The sequence below is a fragment of the Stylophora pistillata genome, chromosome 1, assembly GCF_964205215.1.
Source record: "Stylophora pistillata chromosome 1, jaStyPist1.2, whole genome shotgun sequence".
Taxonomy (NCBI): Eukaryota; Metazoa; Cnidaria; class Anthozoa; order Scleractinia; family Pocilloporidae; genus Stylophora; species Stylophora pistillata.
In genome coordinates, this window is record NC_142519.1 from 48380520 (window position 1) to 48390755 (window position 10236).

At 37.7% G+C, this 10236-nt stretch overlaps 1 long non-coding RNA gene across 1 annotated transcript; it reads left to right on the forward strand.

The window, feature by feature from the left end:
- Positions 1 to 772: 772 nt before the first annotated feature.
- LOC148742858 (uncharacterized) lies at positions 773 to 6428 on the forward strand. The gene is made up of 3 exons (XR_015989511.1): positions 773 to 841; positions 2855 to 2926; positions 6356 to 6428. It is a non-coding gene; the product is annotated as an uncharacterized LOC148742858 (long non-coding RNA).
- The last annotated feature ends 3808 nt before the right edge of the window (positions 6429 to 10236 follow it).

A 10236-nucleotide genomic window follows, 5' to 3' on the forward strand; every position in this document is an offset into this window, starting at 1 on the left:
GCCAGACGACCTTTCTAATCCCGACCAATCATAGCGAAAAAAGTCCTCACGAAGGGTATGAACTATTACACTAGCTAGATGAGCTCACGATTCTCGTTAATTTTAATCTTGACGTGTGTCAAAGTTGGGTTGATTCCTTCGCAACTTATTGTGGTACCCTAATTTCCTTACATGATTGGCATGAGGGACAGTATTCTAATCTGTGCAAGCATACCCCAGTTCTCTGATCTGCTTGGTACTTGATTCATACTCTAATGCGACAATCTGACTGGTTTGTGATACACCAAAAATGCGGCAATCTGATTGGTACGTGATACATACTCTTATGAGACAATCTGATTGGTTTGTGATACACCAGTATGAGTAGCATACCATCCTTAACGCTGACATAGAGTTTTGTTTTTTTTTTGATAACTGAAAAATCATAAAAGTCAAAATTTTCACCGATTTAGAGAAATCGTGAATTATCTTTCTATGTAATACTTTTACCAAAGAGTTTTATCATGGCTACTTGTTTGGAGAGTCCTTCATATTAATCGAAAACCCTTCCTTCAAAGCTAATCGAGCAATGTTATTTGTCTCAGATGAGATAGGAAATCATAGTTAATTGATATTTGGTAATGTTAAGGCCCATCCTTACCATTTATTTTGAAGTGAAAACTAAATCAGCAACTTTTTTAGCCCTCTCCACCCGGTGAGGGTCATGTAAAGTTCTCAGCATTATTTAACAATGTAAATCTAACTACCTGATGAAATGATTTCTTGTTGATAGGGACTTGTCCTATAATCAGTTCACCTTACCCCTGTTAGTTTTGAAAAGGATTGCATGGCTCAAAGAACTGTAAGTACCAACCAAGGTAAATCTTTATTTACTGCTGTTACATCCAGCTGAGTAATGGGAGGGACTGAGGTGGTTTCGGGCAGAATTTCACTACTTGCGAATGAAAAATATAAAGTCGGGGGAGAAAAAAAGTCAACGCACGGCGAGCGATAAAACACCGCCGGTCTAGCTCTACATCCTCGCCCCAAAGCCCCCAGTCCCTTATCACAAACCCTATCTCCCCACCAAACGAAGACGAGAAAGTCTGCACCATAAACGTTTGCAGTACGAACTCTATGTAACAGTTTAGAACCTGGTTGTTCTGGATTGTTGAATCCCAATGGTTAAATTTTCCGGAAAACAATCCACTTTTTGTCAAGAAAGTTGGCACTTATTTCAGGTTTCATCAAGGCGAGAGAAACCGATAAAAAAGTATCGTATTTCTCGTTTCGTGTGTAAATAGTACATCAAAAAGGTGATTTTCACCGAGCTTTGTAGTTTCTAGAGCTATGTCTTATTGAACGTAGACCTGCCAGAGGCGATCACTGATTGTAACCGTACACTGGATATGACTATCACAAGAAATGATAACCACACCGTCTGTTCGGTATATGTCGACCGCGATATAGGGATCTCAGACAATATATGAGAAAGAGTGCACACCACGTTACGGCGATTTATGGCGAAACATCACTTGAACTCGATAACGAACTTGTTGGAAACACTTACACTGCTACGCAGAGCTTCGACGGCTTTCTTGATTTTATTGAAAATATTTAGACTGGAACAAGACCCAAATAATTGCTTTTTAAGGTAAATGGAACCTCAAATAGACGACCTTATGTAATTCATAAGTTACTTTAATACATGATAACAGTCCGACTCGTTTCAGTCTAGTGAATTCCTTTTCCCTCTTGATCCCCATCTCAGAAATAATTTAGCTCGGGTGCCGTATGAATGTAGCCTGACAGTGACATTCATTGAAATCTTAGACCGGCCCTCCAAGATCAGGGTTTATCATTTAATTACATTTCTGCGAGTGTTTCTCGCACTTTCAGCGGTGGTCCTTTATCCAGCAACAAATTCGTTGGGAAGCGCTTTGAAGTTATAAAATAGAGAATCCAAACCGCCGGCAACTCCATTGTCCTTTCTAATACGCTGACGTGTGGTTTTTAAACTGTGGCTGATTGACACCTGTCCTTACTGAAATACTAGTTGGAGCCTTTTGGTTTCTCAAATCAGCAATCCTACAAAAACAATATTGCTGATTCTTGGAATTTGTCCGTCATGACTGTTTCGGTTTTGGAGACTGGCAAATAGCTGAGTAAGTTTAGAAAAGTTAGATAGCATGACGTTTCTTTTGAAATCCCAGAGACACGTGCCAATTTATTCGCTGAGGAGATGATATACACCCTGTCTGAGCGATTCTCTTATATGCTAGGCAGAGAACATTCCATTTTTAAGGAGTGAAAAGACGGTCACTCAATGAAATAAGTATGTGTTTGGGTGAAAATTGTAATACTGAGAATGATTTTAAAGTTAGTATATTTAGAAACATTTGGAGACTGGCCTCGCAGTCTGTAGATCCAAAGAGTCTTCGAGATCCAGAACCGATGAGCAGTAAAAATAGTGAGATCTGAAAGACCTTAATTGAAGCTATTTGACGGTCACTGATAGGCTCGGATGAATTATACCAGCATAAGTTTGTGTATAATGCTGTTGTCAGAAGATCGAGTATGATTCCGGCATAATTACTTATGCGTAAATGCGTCAAACTGCGTTGCAAAAATCTTGAACTATCTGTAAATGTAATAATCCTATCAGGGATTTATATCTTAAGAAGTTGCATGGCTTCTGTCAAACCAAATCAACTAGTTCTGTTTAACGTACTTCCTCGAATTAACGCCTGGGCACTTCTTTAAAATCTCGGTCAATAAAAATGCAAAAACAGAATTCGGCCAATATCCAGCCCTCTTGACCTCACGCTTGGTTAATAACGCATATATCTTAAACTTAGTTATTTCCATTTCTTAGGTACTTTAATGGAAATAAAATCAAGGAGCTACCACCTGGAGTCTTCAATAACAACTCCGAGTTGACTCACCTGTAAGTAATACATTCATAAGTTAATGAAAAGGCCTGAAATTTTTTTCAGGTCTGATTTCCACTATTGCTCAAATAGTGCTTTACTGCGAAGGATCGTTCTTATATACGTCTCATAACCGCAGTTCACTCATATGTTTCATATGTTTGTTGTTGTTCGATTTATCATCTACGGGTTTATATCGAATTAATTTGATGGCCTGCTCCCAGTTGGCTTGTTAGCTCAATTGGTAGAGCGCTGCACTAGTATCGCAGAGGTCAGTGGTTCGAATCCCGTACAGGCCTGAAATTTTTTTCGGGTCTGATTTCCACTATTGCTCAAATAGTGCTTTACTGCGAAGGATCGTTCTTATATACGTCTCATAACCGCAGTTCACTCATATGTTTCATATGTTTGTTGTTGTTCCATAAGTTAATGTTTGATGGATTGTTTAGAATATGACCTAAAAATCTCTTCATTAACAATGCAATCTCATTAACATTGATGTTAAGCTCCTTTTTTGGTTTGTTGCATCATAAAGAGTTTGTAAAGCTACAGTTTTTGTTAAAAGCTGGGTCTTAAAGTATTTAAGTTCAAGGGTCTCCGATAGCCTTAATATGCGATTAAAAGAGAGTGGCATGACTGTTAGAGCGTGTGAGTTAAACAGAGGCAAGTGTCTTTTCTCATCAGTTTCTGGATACTTAAATAAGATTTCTAACCATGATAGGTGACGAATTCCGCTCTTTGAGGACATCTATTTCGTTTTCATAAGGGAACACATCTTGATGACCATTGACAACGAATTATTCTAGAAAAAAAAAAAGAAAAATAATTTCAAAACCCCAATGAACGTTTACGCAAAACATCAAAAAAACTGCGTAACGATTTATTCATTCGATTTTTGGAGCTGTAAGAGTTTTGAGTGAAAAAACATCCATTGCGTGCTCCACGACACAAAATTTTAAGGGACTAATACTGATACCATCACAGGCTTAAAACATCTGAATTGACTCAAATCATTTACCAACAATGCGATTCCAAATTCTGATTCAAATACCAATCTCATTGTCATCAGTACCACACCTTTCAAAAAAGTTGTTGAAGGGACATTAATTACTTTTATTAATCTAATTTATTCAACCCATGTCATCACCCGATCAAAAGTTATAATATCACTACGATACCTCTAAAAAACTGTTCTGAAGGCCAAATTTACCTTAATCTTCAAATCACGGCTTTGTATTTATCAGAAATGCGATTTCAATCGTAACTAACTTATCTCATTTAGTTTCAAAACAAGTCATAGGAACACTTTCCATGTGGTTTTTCCCTCGACGCGAGCAATCATGATAAAAATAATTGAATGATTTGGACTTTTTGCATACAATGAATGCATATGCTGAACTGAAAAAAGTTGGCTATTTGAAAATTGATCTAAGTAATATTTTTGCCAAACTCCAGTTCCATGCAGCCTCAGCTGCATTAAGGGACTTTATAAAAATTTTGAAATGATGTTATTTCAGTGCTCTCTTCTCAGTCCCGTAACAGGCTAGGCGGTAACTGTAGTTACTGGTTTCTCTCTTTTCCCGTGCGAAAATAGATCAATCTCTGTCCCCTCGTCCTAGTTCCTATTTACTCTTTTAGAACGCTCACCAGCACGTTATATTATTGATATCTGTGGCTCGGAGACTGAGAACGATAAGGCAATAATTCATGACTCGAACCATTAAAGCTAATACAAATCAAGCCTTAGATATAACAGGTTACAACATTACGTGTCCATTCGCCTTACTTCATCATCAGCAAGACTGGTTAGACTTTTCACAAAAAATGGATTGAACACAAAGGACCTGCAAGAATCAAAACATTTATGCTGTTATGAATAGTCACATAAATATTAGTAATCGTTGTGCACTTACAGATTAGGTCTCTGTTAAATTTTATCACAAGATGACTTTGAGTGGTTTAAAAACTTTAGTCAAATCTTAAACTCTTGGCACTCTCTCAACTTTACTATTTAAGCAGAGATCTCCACAACAATAATCAGGCTCGATAGGCTGGGGAACTTATCATTCTCGAGGGCAGGAAATAAAAACTTTGGATCCACCGAATTAAAATGCACGCAGTTAAAAGACCACATATCAACATGTGTTTCGTGGGAAGAAATGATTCGCTGCGCTTTTCAATGGCGAAATGTACTGCTTATGTATGTTTTACGTAGTTGGGCTTCTCGTTTTAGTGGTAAAGACCACTTGCAGTTAGTTGGCATTTTCTCAATGTCAAATACTCTAGAATAAGTGTACCAGACCAAAATGTATCAGGGGTGCAGATGTTTTGCAAGGTTCAAGGAATGCTCAGTCAGACATCTTTAGCACCGAAGAAAAGATAGCCATTCAAGGTGGAAAAAAAAATATAACAAAAGAGAAACAAAAACAAGAACAAAACAAAACAAAACAAAACGCAAAACAAAACAAAACAAAACAAAATGTTGAATGCGCACCTAATTTATTATTCTTGCTATTGGGATTTGGGTTCCAATCAGTACCTCAGCCTACTGTAGATATTTAACGACGTATGTTATCCCCTAAAATATTTCGCTAAAATTTCCATACGCACTCAGAAAGTTAAGACAAAATGCCTGATGACTGATTTGCGAGACTATTCAGCCTGAGTAGTCGGTAAGTTATTAACTTTACATTAACTATTTCAGAACTATACCGAAACACATGTCCTTTCGCGAGTAATGTATCCCACAAATTTGTAATATTTGGTCTATGAAAATACAGATACAAATAAGGTTTAAACAGAATAAAGTTTGACCGAATACAATTGCAAACAAACAGCTAAATAAGTCAAATTACGACCAATGCTTCCCAATAACAGCCTTTTGCGAAGCTGAAACGTATGTTTGTGAGCAAGTGACAGATGAAACGGGAGGCGGTGATGGATGTAATAAAATTTTTTCAGGCATGGATAATATGCATCGGACTCCTCTAGTCCGTCTTTAATCAATTGGAAGTTTCCATACTCAATCCTAAAAAGGAAGAACGTCTCACTGATTTCCCCCTTTTTTTTTTAACAAAGTCACGTCATTCCAAAAGAGTTAAGTTTGCAGTGAGACAACGTTTTTTTTAGGATTGAGTTTAGCAATTTCCAATGAAGTAAAGCAGGGTTCTGTCTGGAATATCGTTCAGAAGTTTGAAAAACCTAAACTTGCTAGGGGAAAATATTAAGAACAAAATCTTGATCAGATGCACTGAATGTGACAACTAATTTGCTTCATTTTTGTCCATTGAGAGAATTTGCAACACTCTTCAAATGGTACTTTGACACATACCCAGTTTAAGTTATCGAACTTAATTTTTACAAAAAATGGTGAAAAGGACTCAATGACATTGACTAACTCTTGGAATGGAGGAGAGATCTGATAATAGGCTATCTCCATTTCTTAGGTCCTTGAATGATAACCAAATTAAGGAGCTACCACCTAGAGTCTTCAATTACAACTCCAAGTTGTATCACCTGTAAGTAACACATTCATAAGTTAATATTTCATGGATTGTCCGAGCTCCAGCTCTATGCAGCTCTAGCCGCATTAAGGGACTTCAGTTAATGTTTAAATGATGTTTAGATGTAGTACAGTACTCAGTTCCGCGCCAGGATATATCTGTTTCGCTGGTTCAGCTCGCTTCGCTCTTTTCCTGTGCAGAATTAGACATATCTCTGCCCTCTTGCACCAGTGCCTATTTACTCTCCTAGGACACCCCATAGCCCTTAAGCAATATCAACGTGGCACAGAAACCGATGACAATACAAAAATGATTCCTGATTTGAACCATTAGAGCCAATGAAAATCAAGCCCTATGCATAACTTGTTCACGACATCACATCTTCAATCGTCTTACTTCATTATCAGCCAGACTGGTAAAACTTTCCACAAACGAACGACAGAACACAAGCAAGCTGCAAGAGTCAAAACAGTGATGCTGATGTGAATATTCACATAACTATTAACAATCATTATGCACTTATTAATTGGGTCTTTACTCCATGACTAAACTAGAGCACCTTTTCATTTCATTAAAAGCTGACTCTGATTGGTTTAAAATCCTAAGTCAGAAGTCTTAAGAGTCCTAAGTCAAAGCTTTGCCCACCACTTGCCTGCCTTTTCGCTATTTGCAAAGCTCGAACGCAAATTTCTTCCAGCTAAAATTTATCTCGTCATCACTGGCGAACAAAACGAGGCTAGAGATGGTTTGCGAGTAAAGAAACCATAGCACCCTCTCAACTTTATTATTTAATCAGATATCTTTACATCAATAACCGGGCTTGATGGGTTAGGAGACGTCTCATTCTCAAGAGCAGGGAATAAAAAGTTTGGATCCACCAAAGTAAAATGCAGGCAGTTAAAACGATACCTATCGCTAAGCATTTCGTGGTATGAAATGACTCAATGTGCTTTTCAGTGGCGAAAAGTACTGCTTGATATTTAAAGTGCCCCTGAGATCAAAATTTTAGTACATAATTTTTTTTTCATTTCTGTGTTCAGTGTGTCTCGCATACTCTGCCAAATTTCTGTCTAGACCGAGCCCCAGAACTATCTTTTTTCGGGCCGTTAAATTCACGATTTCGCGTCCGCCATTATTTGACCATGTTCCGGAAGTTCATTGCAGGACTCAGAGGAGGTGACGTCAAAGGTTCAACGCTAAAATCTCACATGGAAAAATGTCAAGCAAACACAACAGAGTGCTTTACTCCATTCTTACAAAAACTAAAACAAAGATGACGAGGCATCGATGCGTAATTCAAAGCTGAAGTGCGAAATTTGCAAGAGGGTATCGCGCTTCATACATTTCTCATACAACACACCCAGTCGGCATATTTCGGACAATATCGACGACAACCTTCCCAAACAAGTGAAAATGTGTGAAATGCAGACTTTCGTGTTATCGATTTGACGTCACATTACCCGCTAGAGCCATTCCTCTTTAAACTCGGTCGTGGGACAAGATGGTGGCCGATTTTCCGTATTTTGACTGGGCACAGAAAATTAAAGATTTGAGCAAATTAAAAATTTTTTGCACAGCAATACTGAAAAAAAAAAAACAAAACTCATTTCGTTAAGCGAAAAAAAAAATTTGGGTCTAGGTGCACTTTAACATTTAATTTCTAAAAATAAAGTTTTGTTCGAACCTCATTTTCAAGTGCTCTGAGGAGAGGTATAAGACAGGTCATCTGTCTTTAGCAGACAATAAAGAGAGGGGTCAAAAGTTTTCCTTTCACTTCTAAATCCTGTCCATAATCTCAACAACAATCTTTTCGAGCTTTTAAATGATTCCATATACATAACCCAGGAAAAATTATGGAAGCTGTTCGGAGCCACAAGGATTTACAGAATCGAAAAAACCTCTCTCGACAGGGTATAGATACATCTGCATTTTAAATAAGATAGCACACACACCTTAGAAGTGCTATTCAAGGCAAATAATTGTGATATGGTACTTTCTGTCATGTCGATGTCTAATCACGACTGAACCCCAATAGCTAGTTTACCCATTTTCATATGTTGCAATTTCAGTACTCGTGAGCTTTTGTGAAGGGTTTGAAATTATATGAAGATATCGCGTGTCAATCATTCAGAGAGTAAATGAGTTAACACTGCACTCTTATCAATGATTTTTGTTAATTGGGTTAAGAATTTTGTTAATTGATTTTGACTGTCACACCCTGGCACTTTGAGGAAAGCCTAATTTATGAAACACTTCTTGAGCACAGTACAAACAATTACCTCAAGAGGTAAAGTATGTTAACAGAACGTTAACAGAATGTTGATATTTATGTACAGCATTGTGAAGAAATAGCGAAATATCTCCTATTCTCGTTTTTTTTGGAGCGCGACCGATGAAAAATCTACGGAGAAATACAGCGTAATGACAATGCGATAATGTACATGGTAATTGAAGATGATTGATATTACCAAAATGACTAAAGTTTAAGAAACTGAGACAACCCAATCTATTACTCCAAAACTATTACATATCGACGAGGAACGGCTAAGCTATACTGAGGAGATTTTTAACTTTCACGTAGAACTCTCAGTTTACGCTGGGCTAAGTGTCAACAATCATGAGGCGTTGGTTGACACGATTTCATTCTAATCACTGTTCTTTTAGGAAATTTAAATTCACCTGCACGGCGACTTATAGGAAATTACCCATCATTTTCTTGTCTCAATCTTAAGGGCTTCCTTTTCTACAGATTCACTCACATTCGACGGGCGATCACTAAGCACATGGTATGTCCAAATTGGGAAGTGTCAATCACACACATAACATATCTTTCTTCAGATTTGATTGTTTCCTCTTAACTTTGGTGAAATCTATTTCACTATGAACGAAATATTCAGCCTGCAAAGAGAAGCGCGTGGGTCATTCTGTAAAATGGTTGTATCAACATCCTAAAGGTCTCAAAATCCAACAGTCTGGAATCTAGAATGAATATTGGCATATAAGGACCTCCGCACATTGAATTACAGAGCTACACAAAGGGAAAAGGGTGATTAGCAGGGTAACGGCACAACGAAACTATTCCTGCATTGTACAAGATATGACGCTATCGACATTGCCAATCCTCGGAGCGAGCAAATTCCAAAACCGCTCCTTTGAGACGGTGTTTTCACAAATAGATGTACATTAAGGTATCGGATAGACAATATCCAGAAGAACAAAAAGTGTCAGAGGTCAGCTTTGCAGTTTTAGCCATGTCATCAGCGTTGTAACAGACTAGGAACGGCACTTATCTAGAATAAACTGGAAGTGAACTCATGCGGTATCAAAAGTAATTTAAAGGCGATGTAACTAATCGCCAAGTTATAAAATTGCAGACAACCACCCCTATAAAAGGCACATGTCAACTGGCGCATCGACGAATCCATGAAAAGGAAAAGGAAAGAAAAAGAAGAAGGAAAAGAAGCAAGAAGGGACGAAATTGATGACCTTTAAATTTGTTCTGCCCGTATCGTAATTAAATGGGTTCTTGAATAAAATTAACAAAATAAGCAAAAAAAGAAAACCATTTAAATAACGCTAGAAGCTATGCGCTTGTTTAAAAGCGCCTTATCATTTATCAAAAACTAGAAACCAAAGCTTTCCTAAAAAGAAACGTTTTGTGTTCTTTCTTAAAAGTAGCTACGCGGCTAAAGGATCTGGTTGGTAACGTACGGCAACGAATGTCATAAGGCAGGAGAAGCATGAACAAAAGCGCGATCCCCCGAGTCTAGAGCACGTGACTGGGAAACGAACAGAAGATATTGTGTAGGTTAGCGAAGAGCATA